The sequence below is a fragment of the Anas acuta genome, chromosome 3 (genome assembly GCF_963932015.1).
Source record: "Anas acuta chromosome 3, bAnaAcu1.1, whole genome shotgun sequence".
NCBI lineage: Eukaryota > Metazoa > Chordata > Aves > Anseriformes > Anatidae > Anas > Anas acuta.
The window spans coordinates 77,097,653-77,117,448 of record NC_088981.1 but is presented as its reverse complement, the minus strand read 5'-3'; positions in this window follow the sequence as shown (position 1 = coordinate 77,117,448).

Here is a 19,796-nt window from a genome sequence, read left to right as displayed (position 1 = left end):
TACTCCAATAACTGGAACACCAAAACGGCCCAGGACTAGGGAGCAGACACCAAGATTTCCCCTTTACGTGAGAAAAATTATGCCAAAAAAATTGCTCTAAATGTAGTAAAACATCTCAGTTTTCTCCATTTTTGCTGTATGGGTTTCTGCACTGGATTCTACTAAGGGTTCTGGAAATTCCCTCTACCTTCACAACACTCTGGTGAGCTATGCCACATAAACCAGAGATACAATCCAGCAACTTTCCAGTAATATGAGCTCAGTGCTTGTTTTTTTTTGTGTTGGACTCCAGAGCTCAGCAGGAGAAGATGGTGATGTAAGCTCCACAAGGATCTTTCTTTTACAATGGCTTCTTCTTGGGTAAAGGAGAAAAAAAGAAAAAAAAAAAAATAAAAAATAAAGCCTTCTCTCTTTTTATAGAGAACATTTTCTGGAGGTAGATATATTTATTGCAAATTGCTTTTGATGAAATAATTCCCAATTTTTGTCATACATTTTATCTGAGTTTTGGGATTGCTCTAATATTTTTCAAGCTGTTTAACTGTATGTATATTTTAAATGGAATTTTAGTTCTTATCTTTACAGTGAACAATCCTGCAATCTTGTGTTTGAAGTCATAACCGTGTAGATCCATTGTGCAGAAAAAATGTTTGTTTAAGGTGATTCTTTCAATATTAATCCTAATAATGTCCTACCTCTCTTAATGGTTCTCAAATTTGAGCAAGTACCTTATTAAGCAGAGTCAAAACCAAAGAAGACTTTGCTCTTCCTAATGTTTTATTCTTTAATAATTAATTGCAAGTTATGATCATATTTATTTAATAAAGACAATTTTACAATTAATATTAATTGGCTAAATTATAAATCAGGACAAAGACCTAATAGGTTCAGGATCATTTTTAAAAATATAATCTTAACAACTGGGAATGGGTCATAAAAACTGAGATGCCTTGACTATCTATGGAAAACTTTAAAAATTTTCTCTTTTAAAGGCATATGTGTGGTATATGTTATCCCAAAGATAAAGCATATAGCACTAAGAATAGCTGTGCTATTCCCCAGAAGACGTCTAAGCCTGCTTTATAAGTCAAATACCTACTGAGTGATCTGCATTTCTGAGTAGACTTACATTATAAATCATGGGAAATATCCAGCATCTATAAGTAAATACAGTATAATGAGCAAGAGATAAAATTTATGAGTAACCATGAGAGTAACTGGCTGAAGCAATAACAAAATAAAATGCTTCATGAGCAAAGAAACAGAAGAGGTCTGGAAACATGAATTTATACTGTGCCTCTTCTCCTTGTCCTGCTTCTCACCCCAGCATGTCCACATATACTTATAACACACCCACTGGGAAAAAGAAATCAGTGGCTATGACTCATCTGGAGCTGGGTCCATGTGGTTAGGCCAACCTGTTATGTGCCTTATTAACCAGGAGGTTGCTATGAAAGAGAATTATAATGACTGAGTTGTGCCTATCTCAGAGGGGTCATAAATTTCTCGTTTATCCTGAAATTTATTTCCATTAGACCAGTAGGAACATAAATATCCTTGAGTACTCTATCCTTTTTTTAAATCTGGTTAAAATTAGTCAGCATCAAAAATAACTGGGGGAAGGGATTTGGCAAAGGGATCAATGGCAAAAATTATGTAACGACCTTTTTTTTTCTTTTTTCTTTTTTTTTTTTTTTCCTGGAATCCAGGCCTAAATGAAACATACTTTGAAGCATCCATGCTCCTTTTTATGATTAAATGCATTTATCCATCCAAAATTCATCAACATGAAATGTTCATTAATTTCCAAAATTAACACATTTTCCACAGCTCATAACTCAAGCCCCAAACTTGCAGTGTGTGCTGAGTCTGCTGCAAGCCCTGCAGGTTTCAGCAGGGCTGAAACTTCCTGGATAGAGACGTGGAGCTGCTTGCCTAGGTTGTTTTAATGATAATATTTACTCAGACAATATTTCCTTGGTAGCTTATCACCTCATAAACTGCAAGTTATATATTCTTATCTCTGTGAAGTATGGAGGCCCCTACTTTACCCAGACAGTAACTCCTAAAGCTACCTTCACCAAGGGAGATGACTAAAAAAGCATTTAGTGTTGTTGCAGTAAGTTTTCAGATGCCAGGCTCCTAAGCAGAATACATGATTATTCTTCAGGTGCTTGATTTCCTTTATTGTGCAAAGAAGAGCAATTTCAGAGTCCAAACATAGGGCTCTGGCACAGATTGCCATTTGAGATGCCTTAGGGTTTCCGTCTTGCCCCCAGATGCCTCTCCAGGAAGACACACATCTCCAAACATACCACTAGACAGCTACATTTATGTATCTAAGTTCCACTGTAAATGACGTACATTTCATAATATGTATCCAGGAGAATTCACAGTAAGCAGAAATCTCTGCTTGGATGAGATTTTAACATCTTAAAAAATAATATAATAAAATACAAAATATAAAATATAAAATATAAAATAATATATAACTAAATTACAAGTCCAGAATAGGCAGAAGCATTATAAAAAAAAATACTGTATGGACTCCAAATCTGTGAAATCTGTGAACCGGGTGTGTTCTGTCCAGCATTTGCCAGGAAGATACTGCCAGCACTAGAAGCTGTTGACATGTGATGAATTTTGTAAGATTTTAAAGTCACTGACAGGCTAAGGAACATTTGGACTTCAGGACATAGATTTTGAACTGGTCAGTTAAATGATCTAGATGATATTTTAGGAACTAACATCCGTTATATGCTTAAGCTGAATGGATTTGATCTGTCATAAAGAAAGTCTTACGGATAGGGAGAAACTAAACTCCTTTCTCCCATCACCCAAAGCACTGGATGATGTGGGTGACCACCCACACCACTCTCACAGCACATTGGCTCACAAATTAAAAACATGTCAACTCTAACTCAGTCCCTATTTCCTTGATTTTTTTTGTTTTATTTATGTATTTATTTGCATATTGTCTTGCAGATTCAACTTCCTCTTTCATATTAAGTGTCTGAGAAATGATTCTTAGAGAAGTCCAGCATGACAATAGAGAGGAATGTTTTAGGACAAAGGGGCTACAGATTTTCTGGGAAGTGAAAGGCAGAGCTAATGGAAGATTGGAGGAGGTTAAATAGGACTCTTTCGTGCAAATGGATGGTACCCCTAAAGAAAGGTCTTACCTGCATTTGTTCTGGTTTCAGGACTGGCGAGTGTTAAATGCACTGGCATGGTGCAGCATGATTACTGAAAAATTCGAAAAGCAAAATAAATGGCAGTCCTTACTCTCCCTAATTAAAACAGATTAGTTACAGCAATTTACTGTCAGGATTAATGCAGCTTCAACCAGGCAGATGTGATCTATTAAATAGCTCTGCTTTTGCCAAAAGAAATTTATTCAGCACAACTGGATTTTATAAAGTCTTCATTACAGCTAGACATCTGCATCTAAACATCTACAACTTTATGGCATTTTTAAATTCCCCTTTCTAAATGTTTTATTACCAAAGGGTATTATGGGCTTTAACAGATCTATAAATATGCATTCCTTTATCTGTGTCCTCTACTCAGAGCACAGATATACTGCAAAGTTTTGCCTAGATCGTTGTGGCAATGATTTCAACTTCATCACTAACTTGAAGAATCAAGAATGCTGCAGTTTTCATGGCACTGGACCTCCATCTAGTGAGAAGAAGAATAGTGCATGCTTCTGGGGCATAAAACCTGCACAGTTCTTGTTTCCATGTTCAAAATACTTTCATAAGTGGAACTGTGCATAGCTGCCAGAAGTGATGTGGATATCTTTAAATAAAATGCATAGGAAAGTGTCAACTCTAACTGAAAACAAACAAAGAAACAAACAAACAAAAAAAATCTTAATCTCGGTTCCACTTAAATGCCAGTGATTGTTCACAAATCTCAGTAAAGGAAACAAACCTTGAGAAAATCCTATGGTAGTCAGACACGTCTAACAGCTGTCATTGTATCACAGTGTCATGCTCTGCTGTTTATCCAGTTTAAAGCCTTAAATAGGCTGGTCTGTGGACCCTGTTCTGAGATAAGGCGGTGTTATTACCCCCTTCACACAGGTAGAGAAGATGTGTTCCCCCAAACACATGGATCAAGGGATGGATTTTGGAGGTCTGAAAATTTCCAGTAATGTAGAGAAGCACGTACTTGAGTTTTTCTTGCATTAAGTGCCTGACTCCTCCTAAGCATCGGGGCAGATGCCTGTCTGCACCTTTCGCCACATCAGTGCCTATCAAACATTTCCTGGTGTGCCAGGCTGACAGCCCACTCTCCTTCCCATCTGGAGGGTCACAGAACTGCGGTGTTAGCATCTGCTGTGCCGATGAGCCAGCAATCCGCCAAGGCTTGCATCGAGAAAATCCTTAGAGCATGTTTCATGAGGTTGCTGTAAAAATATCAGAGACCTTTTTGCACAAATGATAAAGCCACCGTGTGAATGAATCTGAATGCCCAGATTTCTCTGTTGCCTTAACTTTATAAGTGTCAGTTTGTAGGGTTTTTTGTTTGTTTGTTCAGCTGCTGCTTCCAGATGTAGGCATCTGAGATGTTGTATGATGGATGTAAGTTTTTCAAGATAGGAAAAAATCTTTGCAGTGGCCTGCCTCAGTTACTGCAGGTCATGGACCCTCAAGAGACAAGGATTATTGTTTAAGAGACGTAGATATTGGCTATAAATATGACAGATAATGTCTTCAAACATGCAACTGCTTTAAATGTAGTTAATAAAACCATATGACATTTTCAAAGTTTGCAAGAGAATTCGAAGCACTCCTGCTTTTGAAAGCCAAAATTTGATCATAAGCACAGATTCTGTTTTAATGGCATTAAATTAAATTAAATGGAATTTTGTATTGGGGGAAAAATAATTAAAAAAAAAAATAGTAGATTCTTTCTGAACACTGTATATGGCTATGTTCACTTCATCCTGAAAATAACAGAAAAGGGTACAGAAAAGGATGTCAGAGATGATGGAAAATGGGAAATGGCTGCCCAAGAGCTTTGGAATAGGTTCCTAGCAAGGAAATACTGAATATATTGAACACTGATTAAAAAGGACAAAACTGAGAGAGGATACAAATGAGTACCCTTTGAAACAGAGTGGGTGAATCAGAAACAATCATTGTCTGCATCCCATAATCCAGAAACCAGATGATGTTCCCTGAAACTATTAAGCTGACCTTCTGAAGGAAATGCCTGTTCACACCATGTAGTTAAATTGGGCTTGCCTAGCATGACTGAAGACAGTGTTTCTGAAGCAGCCTCCAACGTGGGTGGTTTTTAACTTGCTGGTAGCAACAGCTGGGAGAACATAAACAGGAAGAATTACTTTATGCCTGCTCTCTGTTTTATACTTTTTCATGAAGAAATGTTGTTTTACCACATGGTGCTCAGGTTCTCAGCTTCTGCAGTGTCCCAGAGCCAGGCTGCAGGCAGTGGGAAGTCAGCATTGTTGTGTGTGTGCACGAAAAATCCCTCCAGAAGGTGTTACTTTAAAAATCCATATATATGGAAGTAATCATGACTTTAATTGTTGTTTCTGGAAGTTTATAGGGTAGTATTTGCCTCTCTGCAGTTTCAGAGATGTAAGCTGGGGATGAGCTGAGATAGCTCTCTGAACAATGCTCCTGGTTCTTCCATCCACAATTATTTAAAATAAATCCCTCTGCAGATCATACGCACATATTGTGTACTGCAGCTATGACTAAAAATAATACACTGAACGAAACTGCTGGAGTTGCATAACATTCATCAAAACATTCTGCTTTATCTCTCCTTTTCCACATGACATAGCTTATTTTCCTCTGGAGTTAGCAAACCTGATGCCTTCCATTTTCAGATTAGAGATTTAGACCTCATCATGCCATTTCTTTGTGAGAACATTAGCCTGAAGGTTTTCTGTTGTATCCTCCAAGTCAAAAGCTTTAAGACAAATCAGCTATACGGACTGGCATTTCTGAAGGAAACTACATAGCATGGTTACCTGGGATAGCAGAGGACAGGACTGGACTTAACAGCTCAGGAGGTGTTCTTCTGCTCTGCATTACTAATTATGTTCTAGTCAGTATGAAACAACTTCAACCTGAAAGCCATTATGCTCACTGCATACTCTCCTTACCTTGTTCCTTCCAGCAGCTGAGATGGCTTTCTGAGTGCGACATTTGACTTCTGCAGTGATGGCAGGATGGCAGCTATGCTGTCCTAGATTTAAGGAGTAGAAAAGCTTTATAGGGTGAATCGATCATGTTAAAAATGGGTAAAAGAAGATCAGACTTTGTGGTCAATGGTATCTTTTATTATTATTATTATTATTATTATTATTATTATTATTATTATTATTATTATTATTATCATCATCATCATCATCATTATTATTATTATTAAAGAGAGTGGGGCTTCATTAACCACCACTTCTGAGCTTGGTGTGAGAGAGGTGATCCCCCAAGGTGGCAAGTAGGTAAGTGGATTTCAGAAGCTGATTTCTGTGTGAGTGCACAAAAGCTCCATGGCTTTCAAGGTCAATAGCATCAAATTTAGGGCTGGGGCACAAGCACAACAGTTTCAAAATGCCATTCAGAACCACTGAAGCTTGACCCTATCTCAAGCATCTTTGGGCAAGGCTTTAGGGAGGGTTTCCCAGCTTTGCCACCTCCCCCAAACCTCCTCCACTGTGCTCTCACTAGAACCCCTTCTGGTTTAAAGAGAAGGTTTATTGCCTCTTTAAATAGTGAAGACAAGCAACTGTTAAAAGAGTACTGAGCATAGCTGCATGTGAATCAGACATAGGAATGCATAAACAAATGTCAAATATGTCATTAAAGCCATGGTAATTTTTTCATCTTCTCTGCTGACTCCCTGGATGCTAGGAAGTCTACATATGCTTTAAGAAGCTTACAATATTATTGTCAGTCACAGACTTAACAATCTCACTAAAACTAAAAGCACTGAAGTGGTATATTTCGCTTAGTTGAAGAAGAAAAAAAGATTCTCTGTATTAGCAGGACTTTCACACCACCAGAGTTACACTACCAATTGCAATTTACACCTTCCCTACTTTCCTCTCCTAATTTAAGGCCTTACTTTTGAAGGCTGCATAGAGGTACTAGATTGACAGCTTATTAATAGGCATAACAAAAAGAGATCCAAGGTTTGAAACAGTGGAAATCAGATAGGCTGCAAGAACACAAAAATTTCATACACAAAACTACAGCATTCTATTGATTTCCTGAGGCTTCTCGCACCTTGTTGTTATGCCTTTTTATGTGCATTGGCATGTCTGCAACCACCTCTACCAGCACATAAAAATACTCATGTATATTTAATAGAGGAAAAATGTGGTCTGAGTACTTTATTTAAATATATACATATATATGTAGGACCTTACCTTGAAACGTGGAGGACTCTGTCTGCAAAGAATCACAGAAATGGTACCTGAATTATGAGGTTCTTCAGTCTGCACATACAATTATATTCTGCCTTCCTTTAGGTATGTTTTCCTTGTGAGGAAGTAGGGAAAACTGCTTGTAAATTCACACACATACATATACCCCCTCACACTGATCACAGCTATATATGTATATAAACGTGTTATACTCTGGTGATCACCCATTTCTAGTACAGCTGTCATACTTCATTAATTTTTGAATTCAAAATATTATTTCCTTCCTTTGGTCTGCATATGTATGTATGTATTTATTTACATTTATTCTATGTGAATGTATCATTCTGTATTATTATCTGCTATTTTATATTAATTTCTTAACTATTGTGCATCTATATATTTACTGAAGGCAGAAAGATGTTGTTTTTTGTTGACTATCCTATTATCTTTTTCCTAGCATATGCAATAGTCATGGGGTTTTAAATTCCTCACTAAATTTCCTTTGGCCACTTAAGGAAAGCCACTCATACACACAGGAGGCTCAGGTGTGGATTCCTCACAACTATTTTTAGGATGCACTTGCACTAAGATTTATGCCATTCATTCTCTGGAGGCGTCTGCCTTTCTTCACCGATTAAATTGGCAGACTGTGTGACTAAGCTTCTAATTCAGGCATCTCGAGGATGATGTTAGGCACAAACAGAGCTGGCAGTTTTCTAGGGTGCTGACTGCCTCACCAGCATATCTGGCATCAGTAAGAAAAGCAGCTCTGCCCTTACCAAAAATCTTTACCTCTACCTCACAGCCAGTAAGTGACAAGTTACTTTGTCCTTGGCCAGGGGACAGCAAAACTCAGTGTTGCCTGCCCTTCTTGAGAAGAACTTCATCTCTTTGCATAGACATCTCAAATCAATTGTTTGTCCTATTGCAGCTTCCAGATCAGCACCTCCACCTGTGAATTCAACCAATAAAGCTTAGCATATGTGCAGAGTTCACCTGTACAAAGCCCACAAAGTATCATAAGGCTTCCCTTTAGACACGACATGAAGACAGTCATGAAGATGTTATTGCTATCACAGTCAGGAGGTATCCTGTGTTTTCTCCACTTCCTTTATCCCAGACCTTAATAGAAGAGCCATACATTATTTTTTTTTTATTTTTTATTTTTTGTCAAGTCCTTATAACTATGATGTTTGTCATGAATTTTCATCCTGTCTTACTTAGATGATAGTTAAATGTTTCAGGGCTTTACAGCTCAGATATGGATGATGAATTCTTAAGCTTCTTGTGTTTCAAACATGAAAAGAAAAACACACCCCTGCTTCTTATCCATTGACTCCTTGAATAGCGTATATTGAAAAACCCCCACTAGTTGTCACTTTCAGAGGAAAAGCCTGAAATGTTTATACATTTTTTCAGACTGTTTTCTCCTCATATCACAATATAGGGAGAGAGAGTTAACCAAAACACCAGTTTTAGTATCTTGACCATGAAGAAAATATAGAAGTATAATAATCTTTGGTCCATAATTGATATCTTTGTTGTATTTTGTGCTATTTAAATATTTATACTATACATGCTGTTGCAATAGCTAAACATCTGTCAGGGCAACTCCTCCGTCTTTTTTTTTATGGCTTGTTTGGCAGAGTCTCTGGATTCTGAGAGGAATGATCCTCTGGCCTGGAAATCTTCTACTGCAGATATTTGCAAAATTCATTTCTTCAGCTCTTTTTTTTTTTTTTTCCTTTTTTATTTTTTACCTATTTCTCAAGTTTCTTTTCTTCTCTCTACTCATCTGCAAAAGATCTATATGAACAGTTGTGCTAGTCATGATAGTAATTGCCTGGATTGTCCTAGTCAGTCATTGAGTTAATGGCTTGATGTTCAAAATGATACAGCTTATCCATACATTGTACAATCTGCATACTGACTTTGAGTTCAGGTATTGGGAGCAGAGTCAGAGGCAACATCAAGGAGGTGCCATGTGAGGTTTAAGATTTTTTCACCAGTTTGATTATGGAGGTCCCCCAAGACGTCAGTGTCCTCTAGCATGAATTCTGTGGAGGCCAACATTTGTTTCTGTTCTGACTTTTATTCTTGGGAGTATGAGTACTGGAGAGAAGGTGTTGTTTGGAAGGGAAGGCAATATTTTCTTTCTAAGAATATCTCTTTAATAATTCCTTGCTTGACATATGTAGTGGGGTTGTGTTCTAACTATTGCAGTGTGAGAAATGAGTGGAGATAACTCCAATTAACATCAGTCAGACCAGGCTGGTCTGCTTCAAGTCAGTATTGGAGGTCCGCAGAAATGAGGACCTCAGGAAAAGTAAATATGTGGATTTTTCTGATACAAAGAAGAGTGCAAACTGTAACTAATATAATAAGGAAAAAAAATATAGTGAAAAAAAAAATATAGTGAATCCAGATGAATCACACACATTACATGGACAGCATGTTCATAGCCATGAAAGGCATTCTTCTTATTACAGCCCCTTGCTGACTCCTTTAAATACTGTTATTATTTCTGCAACTCAAAGCTGCAAAAAAAAAAAAAAAAAGCACAAATTGGAAACTGCTGTACACTTCCCTTCCCCCATCACAGTTTAACGTTACCTAAATTTCGATAATCTTTAAATTTATACTATGTTAGATTAGAGCATATTTTGAAAACTAAAGCTTTACAAGAAAAACAGTGACTGTGAAAGCTAAAATACCTTGAAATAATAAGGCTGGCTCCTGCTGGAACACTGAGATTCAGCACTGCAACTGCGTGAAAGCAAATCAAATAATCACTTTGGATTGCCAGCAGATCAGGACTCCCCAGCGACTGCCTTTTCAATTTCTCAATGGGGACCAACAGATGGAAAAAAGCTGAAGAGAGCAGGTTTGCTTTCTCTGCCTACTGAATAATTTCCTTCTTGTGCCTTTTTGTCTATCTGTAGCTTATAGCTCTGTTTACCCAAAATGATTAGAGCTTTCTGTCAAACAGGAGCTCAGAGGAACAACAGAAGGTCATGTATATTCTTGCTGATACAGCCACCTGTTGTCTTGCCACATACCCCATTTATTTACTACTGACTCACTCAACCTTTCTCCCTAAGCCCAGTGCTGCCAAATGGGACCCAGCTTTCCTCTTTTCTTTTTTCTTTTTTTTACTGTAGCAGGTTCTGTTGAATGCTAAAAGTCGACTGCCTAGTTTTGTAACCTTTCTGCAGCTTCTGTCTTAACCTTCCTCACGAGCTGTACCATTCCCTGTTCAGAGGGGAGAAGAACACAGGATAAACCCAAAGACAAAGCTTTGGTCCCAGACTCTCCCACACTGAACATTTCCTCCCCTGACTCCCAGGCAAAGCCTGTAACCCAGGCAAAATTTATTCAGAATATGAATCCATTGCTTAAGTAATCCTGGGAAGACAGTACTTGGGCTGCATGAAGGCAAAGAAGCAAAACAGAACTAGGGCTCATGGATCAGCTTTCCTTACCCTTCTGTTACGTATAGAAGGCACCTTGTTGTGTGCCGATAGCTTCCTATACGTGACAGCTCACAACACAGCACAGGTTTGTTTGCCCTGGGTGTCCCGGGGTTTGCCAGACCTTGCCAAGCTGCACATGGCAGCAGTAGGGCTGCAATTGTGTCATGAGTGGCTGACATGCAGTCAGCTCCGCTGTGCTCCACTCCCTGCACCTTTACATCAATTCACAGCAGCCAGGGATGGACATCAGAGTTTTCTGATTCAATCAATTTCTCAGTGTATTGCTACCATCTTCCTTCCCTCCGTATATCCCTCTCCTTAGCCCATACCCTTGGATTCATCATAGCATGCCCTATGGCACTGTTTTCCCAAGGAGAAGGTAGAAGCACTCAATTTGACTAGATATTGGGAAACAAGAGGCACCGTCTTCTCCAGAAGGCAGTCCTAATCCTGGTTTAAATCCAGTCTTTAGAGCACCAAAGAATAGTGAATGAAGAAAAATCTTCGTGGTCTTACCTCCCACCACCTGCACACAGCATACAGGAGGCATGATGGTGGCCGGGTTTTCCAAGCACTGGAAATAGCTTTGAGTCAAGTGCACAGCCAGAGAGGCATGAGAGAGAGGGAGCAAGGCAGGTTATTTATAATTGTTGAAGATGCTTCACTATGGCAAATCATCTAAGTCCCTGGTTCATTTTCTGAAGCAACTTGGCTCTGCTAGAGATTAATTTTCTCCACAAGACTTTTTGGCAGAGTCATTAGAGCCTGCTGAGACACTCTGGACTGCCAAGATCCACACTAGCAAGCATCTCCAATGTACTGACATTTCTAGGTCGAGCTGATTCTGAGATAAGATTTTTACAGAAAATATCACAAGGCATTTCAAAAAATGAAACACCTGGGTGTTTTTTTTAGGGTTCCTTGTCTGCAAAACAGACATTGCCCAATTACGTTGAAACTTTTCCAGAAAATGTACCTCTGGCTACAGCTCCACTCTACATGCCACTTTCAGATGGAAAAAAATAAAATAAAATAAGGAAAAAAAAAAAAGGCAAAAAAAAAAAATTAAAAGCAATCATTTGTTGATTGCATGGAGGTGAGGCAGCCAGAATTAGACATACAACAGAAAGTGATTCGTACTTTATCTTTGGACTTATTGTACAGCATCTGTAATTTCACCTGTGCTCATTCTGAAGAAAGATGAGGAGCAGAAAATAGTATGAAAGACTGGCTTAAAGATAAGTTGAAGGAGGCATGGGTGCATGCTTCTGGCTTTCAGAAGAGCACAGGGGAACCATTTCTGTGGTCTTTTGCCACAGCCACTTTCTCCTAGTTTTCAGAACAGCTGGGTGAACGGAGACATATATTCAAAAATTTTCCCAGATTGCTTTCAAACACTAATTGACTAAGCCTCATGACAACTCACCTCTCTAGGGGACTTCTTCCATGATAATTTTTATTTCCAATCATAGTGGTGTTGTTTTAGTGCTTTTAAAGTTTGTGGCACGACACTGTTTTTAAGTTGTCAATCTTCTTTTGTTACTGCTATCTTTTTGTTTCTGATGAGCTGCTTAACCTGAAACAGCAATTGGGCAAGTACCACTTGCTTGGGGTAAACAGTTCATATCTGCAGAGGAAGGATTAGGCTGGCTTTAGGCAGCATCATCAATTTCTTTCAGAAAATCTGTGTTACGTGTTCTGTCAGGTTATATTCATTACTTGAAGGCGTTTTAGAAAACAGCACTCAAATTCAACTCATAAACATTACAAAGCATCGTGATATATTAGAAAGAAACCCAGAAAAAAATGACCCCACTGAGAAGCGGGCAAGGAGAGCTCAGATGGGCTGGTAACAGCCAGCTGCCCAAACAGCCCATGCACAGCTCTGGCTCAGCTGGGGTAAGTTCTGGCTGGCATTTAGACCCAACACTTCAAACAAAGTGAAGGTTTGAGCACCCAAATGGCTTGAGCTGGCTCCAACAAGCTTCATGGTTTCACATGGACTTGGTCCCAGCTCCGTGTTACTTGAGGAGAGCTACAGAGCAACACACATTTCTTTTCCATTACTATACCAGTTGCCTACAAGAAACCCATCAAACACAGTGTTTTTTCTTATAAAATGTCTGGACAGCATGAGGTCATGTCTAGGATAAATCCAGGTAGAGCACACCAGGACAGAGATTTAAATTGTTAAAAAATCAATACCTCCTATCTCAAGGGCTAGGATTACATTTATCACTCTGAGGTTACACACCACAGCTACCCTTCCAAGGAAATCCCTACAAGTCTCTGACAGGAGATCTACTCTCTGTTACAAGATCCCTTTGAAACTCTTATTAGAGAGCCAGGTTTCAGTCACTGCAGCTTCTCTGGACACCTCCTTCCCCTGATTCAGAGATGAAATTCATAAAAGTTGCCCAGCGAGGTGGTATGCAGGAGTTTGTTTCCTCTAGTCACCTCACACAGACTTCTGTGACCACAGTGTAATTCCTGTTCCCATATGTGGAAGGCAGGGACTAAAAAGGTTCTGTCTAGGAGTATGTCTTATGTCTGTCTGTGATAAGCCAGTACTCAGTCTGGGAGAAAAGACAAGAGAGGTACCTTGCCCTTGGGTGATAAAGGATACTCACAGGATGCTGGCCCTACAGAGTGCCCTGTGCCAGCGGGCTGGCTCTGGGGTTTGGGGAAGTTCTGAGTACTCTGTCTTCTTCATTCTAAGGCCTCCCAAAGGCTGTGGCATACTGCATACCATTCAGGACACTGGCAACCAGGAGATTAAGGAAAATACACCCAACTATAGATAAGCATCCAAATGCATGTCCCACACCAAGGAGCTGATACTCAGGCAGAGAGCCTGTGGAGCTCATATTATCACAACTGGAAACTAGGGAAGAAGTAACTGTGACATTTGCCACATCACAGGCTGATAGCCTGGCATTGTCAGTGTTCCTTTGCTGCTAAGACAAGGTCATTTTCTGTCACTGAATCTGTGAAGACAGGATTCACGCTTACCCAAGGGTTGTTAGTGTTCATTAGCAAGCCCATCCTGACATTCCATCAGCTCCTGTGGTAGCATTGTCATGGTAGCTCTTGCTGTATAATCAGGCACCCATCTGGAGAGGCTACAGCAGATAGGTCTGTAAGTGGCCCCTGCTGAGCTACAGAAACTTTATTCAACTACGACTCTTTTGTTCACCCTGAGGTGACAGACGCCAAACTCAAGACAATGACGTTGTGCTCCTGAAAGTTTGAATGGAAGCCCAAAGTCTGACCACAGCCATTTTGACTTGTAGCATACGTCCCAGCCCCCTGAACAGCATCTCAAAGATGAGAGGATTTTGTAACCTATGCTGGCAACAATAGGCAGAGTTAATGCAAGAGGGGTCACGGAGGTGATGCAGACAAGCCAGGGGACATGTGAGTAGAAAAATGTACATTGGTGAGACATGAAAAATGAGAAACAGAAAGATGGAGTTTACTTTTGCCAAGCTTTGCACCAAACTGAAGCAAGCTGGAGATGAATGACTGTGTTTAAGGCAAGTTCAGACCAGAGTGAGAGCCAGGAAACCCATAGTGCCCCCTTCAATGAAAGAAGGCTTTTTAAGGTTTATATCTAATCCCACTGCTAGAATACCAAAGCTCTCAATCTTCCCAGAAGCAAGAGAAAAGAAATTGAAGAATTCAAGCCCTAGTGTAATGAAATGCACTTTCCACCCACTTAGATTTAAGATTGTGAATCAGTGCTGCATTTATGCAGTTTCTGGGATGGAAGGGCATTGTGGTGCATCTAAATCAGATTGCTGAGCCAGTGGTAGCAGATGGACCTCAAGAGAAAAAAACACACAGTCAGATAGCTAAAATAAGCAGATATATGTTTCACTGTCTCTGTTTCAGTGATGGTGTCACCCTCTGTCATTGCCAATTCTAACAAGACTAGAAACCTCTTTAAAAATGCGACACATGAAAGATAAAAATATCAAGAGCAGAGGTTCGCTAATTTTACAGCTTCACGGTTTTTGCCCAATTTGCATCATCTGTATCATCTGTCTGACACTTTGACACATGACATACACAGAGACTGTACTGGCAGTCCAGGAAAGCAACCATTAAGGGCTATCTCATGAACATAATCATAAAAGATTACATTAATATAATTTAATTAAAAATGGATGATAGCCATTCTGAATGATGAACTCAATTTTAAGGAAAATTTTAACAGACTGTGAATTGGTACAGTTTTATTTTATCATTAGTCAGTTCTATTAAAAGAAAACAAAATAAGTAAACGAGGCACTGGAAAATCTTTTATGTATAACAACCTTAACAGAGAATAGTTTCATCCACTTTAAAAGTTACTTAATGTTTCCCTAACAAAGAAGCATTTACTTTTCTCATTCCAGCATTGGGAAGTTCTGCATCTTAGTTCCTATTAAAAACAAACAAACAAACAAACCACCAACATTCAGGGCAGTGCAACTGCTTTAATTTGGGATGCAGGTGACAATCTAGTCCTCACCAGAAATATGCAGTTTAATCTGAGAGATATAAATCACTCCAACATGATGCCAAACGCTGCCCGTGGTGTCAAGCAGAGTTAAAATTAGTCTTTTTCTTGTCTAGCCTAGGCAGTAGCATTAATAACAAGTAAATTTAGAGTTGCACATAAGGCAGAAAAGTTCAGTCATCAAGAACCAAAACCACAATAGCTTATAAAAGAGGAAGAGAGATTCACAGATGAAATATTTTTAGTTTCAGAAACTTCCAGTTGCAGAAATTGTCGTAGCCAAATACGTCATTACCATTTTATTCAATGCTTAAGATAAAATGTGGCAAAAAGCATCCATCTGTTCATCTTTAGCACCCACCCAGACAGAATCTATACTGCCAATTTCTGCTCAGAAGTACACCAGGGTAAACTAGTAATAACTACTTTGACAGTAATGTATTCACTCCAGGTTTAATATAGCATCAAATTTGTTTCCTGTGTAGCAGTTCTCAGAAAGATAAGAAAATCTCCCTAGAGCCCTACCTAATATCTCTTCTGAAAAAACAGTGCCATTATCTACAGTGGTGTTTAAGTCATTGTTTGGCAGATAAGTATAAACTCTCTGTCCACTGTTTAGCTGCTGGGCAAACTAATTTAAGGTATCACAACTGAAAAAAGCATGATATGATGCCACGATCTATTGAACGTGCAGGGAAAAAAAAAAAAAAAAAAAAAGGACTTAATATCTTGTTCTCTAATTAGAAAACATAACATCTGTATGATATTACAGGCAGTTTTGAATACTGCAGTTGATACAACAGAAGAAAGAGATGCCATCTAAAGGGACGTGGACAAGCTTGAGAAGTGGGCCCACGTGAACCTAATGAGATTCAACAAGCCTAAGTGCAAGGTGCTGCCTTGGGGTCTGGGCAATCCTGGACATGAGTACAGACTGAAGAGATGAACTCTTTGAGAGCAGCCCTGCAGAGAAGGACTTGGGGGTTCTGGTGGATGAAAAGCTCGACACGAGCCAGCAGAGTGCATTTGCAGCACAGAAGGCCAACTGCATCCTGGGCTGCATCAACAGAGAAATGGCTAGCAGGTCAAGGGAGAGGACTTGCCCCTCTACCCTGCTGTCATGAACCCCCCACCTTGAGTACTGCATCCAGGTTTGGGGCCCCCAGCACAAGAAGGAGGTGGTCCTGTTAGGACGGGTCCAGAGGAGGGCCACAAAAATGATCCTCTCTTATGAAGTAAGGCTGAGACAGTTGGGGCTGTTCAGCCTAAAGAAGAGAAAGCTTTGAGGTGACCTCATTGCAGTTTTTCAGTACTTAAAGGGAGCTTATAAAAAAAGATGGAGAGCAACTTTTTGCTCAATCAGATAATGACGGGACAAGGCGGAATGGTTTTAAACTAAAAGAGGGGAGATTTAGATTAGAGGCTAGGAGGGAATTCTTCACTCAGATGGTGGTGAGGCACTAGAACAGGTTGCCCAGAGAGGTTGTGGATGTCTCATCACTAGAGCCATTCAAGACCATGTTAGATGAGGCCCCAGGCAACCTGATCTAGTGGGTGGCATCCCTGCCCATGGCAGAATGGTTGGAACTACATGACCTTAAATGTCCCTTCCAACCTGAGTTATTCGATGATTCTATGATTTTCTACCCTACATGAAGCAAAGCCATACAGGGTTAAAGTTGCATCAGTCTTGTGAAACAACATATCCTAGTGGCCTTCTGGCTAGTTGACAGAACATTTTCTCTGAAGTACAAATCTTGATAGATGTTCTAAAAGCCTTTCTTGATTTCAAAATAATCCACCTTGTGTTTCATCTGGCTTCATAAGCACAGGAAATCCCACAACAAACTTGCACAACATGTCAGATATTATCAGGAAGAATACAATACCTTTATCTACAAAGATGGTGAAGGGTCTCAAGGGGAAGACGTGTGAGGAGCAGCCGAGGACCCTTGGTTTATTCAGCTCAGAGCAGAGGAGGCCTCATGGAGGCCTGCACCTCCCTCACGAGGGGAGCAGAGGGGCAGGCGCTGAGCTCTGCTCTCTGGGGACAGCGACAGGACCCAAGGGAATGGCAAGGAGATTGGACAGGGGAGGGTCAGGCTGGGAGTTAGGGAACAGGTCTGCACCCAAAGGGTGGTTGGGCACTGGGACAGGCTCCCCAGGGCAGTGGTCACAGCACTGAGCCTGATAGAGTTCAAGAAGTGTTTAGAGAACACTCTCAGACACATGCTCTGATTTTTTGGGTGGTCCTGTGAGGAGCCAGGAGTTGGACTCAGTGATCCTTGTGGGTCCCTTCCAACTTATATTCTACATTTGTATGATGTTAAGAAATGCTTAAGAAAACTTGTTTTCACTCATCTACTGCGCATATCTGAATCTTTGTCCTATGTTCCTCCATGCTGGCAGCTAGTGTTCTGATTCACAGAGCTGACAATGAGTGTTGACATTAGGATAAATTTGCCTGGATGTTAGAGAACATTTTGAAAGAATTAAGGCCTTTACCTACACAAAGTCTAAGGACTAAATTCTGCCTGTTCACCTCCACTCTTTTTTCAAAATTCTGTAAAGCCCCTTTATTCCCATCTCAAAGATGGCCTAGCACATTACCAGTAAAGTAATGTCCAGTTCTGTTCTCATTTTGAACAGATTTTGTTAACTAAAGGCAAGGAGTCTCATTACAATGCATCTAAAGATAAATTTAGCCCAAAATAGTCCTCCCTCTCTCATTTATACTTTTCCACAAGAATTCAAAAGGTAAGATGTTAAATGATGTGTTGCTTAAATGGAAGTGCATAAACAGCTCTGCACCTCTAATCCTTAATGGAGATCGCAAGTGCAACAACACTGAGAGGCTTTACAATATGGCTAAAGAATCTGTGATCATTTGCATTCATCAGGGGAGGCCTACAATATGCTGTTTAGCAGAAACAAAACGTGGTACAGCATGAGTTGGCTCTTCCCCACATCATGTTCTAAGAAAAAAATTAAGAAATCTCCACTTCTGGAGTTTTTTGATAAAAGAATAGTTGGATCTTACTATCTATTTCTGAGAACATTAGTGGTTGCTGAAGGCCACCCTCATCTAAGACTTGACATCTCTAATCCAAATGACCTGTTTGGACTCCAAACAGTTGCCCTAGTTAGAAATTCAATTCTATCACCTAACTTTCAGGATTTCTTAAAGACAACGGCATTTTTAAAGGTTAAAAACAAATCTACTGCATTTGTAGTAAATGAGTGCATCTCAAATTAATGACTGTATTTTCTGTTTGGCATAGTAGAAGCAAAATACAATTAATTTAAAAAACGGACTAATGCTAAGTTTTGAAGAACCACCTGTTATTTGATAACTTCAGAAATCTACTTTGAAACAAATAAACATATCCCCTCCAATTTCTTTAAAAATGATTAAATTATCTTAAGCCTAAGTATTAAAAGCATATGGAATCACAGCAACCATTTTACTGATGAAAATATAATCAAGGGGAAATGTACACCATGACCCAGTGTATTAAGTGAGGTTAAAATAAACCTGGAATTGGCTAACAAGGTACTTTTTTTCTGCATACCTAGAAACAAAATGAAGGAAAGGTAAAAAATTTAGGTTTCCAGTTCCAGTTAGTTAGGTTAGCTAAGAAAATGAAATAGCTGTTGAAGAAGTAACCAAGCCATTAGCACCACATTCAAAATTGAAAGATGTCCATGTGAAGAAGTGGAATACATGGAAAGGAAGCTGCAGGTAGCTCTCTCTTTGCTTACAGTTCTGCCATTCCTGGGGAGAGCTACCTGCCCAGAGACAAGCTGGCCTTGCTGCAGCACCCAGCCTACCTCCCAGGACCTGCCACAGGCAATGACTGCTTTACTGCCTCAGTCTGTTGCCTTATTGCAGATGCCCTTCTTTTATTCCTGTGCCTCAGGTATATAGTAGACTCTGGATGTGGCACTGGCATGGATTTTATTCAGATGTAACAGCTTGCTTGGGAATGCAGCAGAAGTCAGCAAGCCCAATTTTGGCCTGTAAGCAGCAGAGGCAGCAGCAGTTCCGTGTTGTGGGCAGACCGTGCAGAGCAGCGCCCTGACAGATAAGTGCCACTGTTGGTGGAAGCTTTTTAGAGCTTGAGAAGAGCTCTTAGGAATTCCTCTGGCCTAGCCCACGGGCTTACTGGGAACAACACCATATGCTATGACATTTGACTGTGTTTCTGCTTGTTTAACATAGTACCAGTAGTCTGGATGAAGCACCACAATCCCATAGTACAACACAGTAACTATTACAGTAGCCATGCACCACAGTACATTACAAGGTGTGTTGTACCTATATTTAGGTCCCAGACAGTGCCTAACTGTGGATGTCACAGGCCCTTTGGTCTAGACTGTAAGGACAATTCTCTGAAAGAGGAATTGAAAG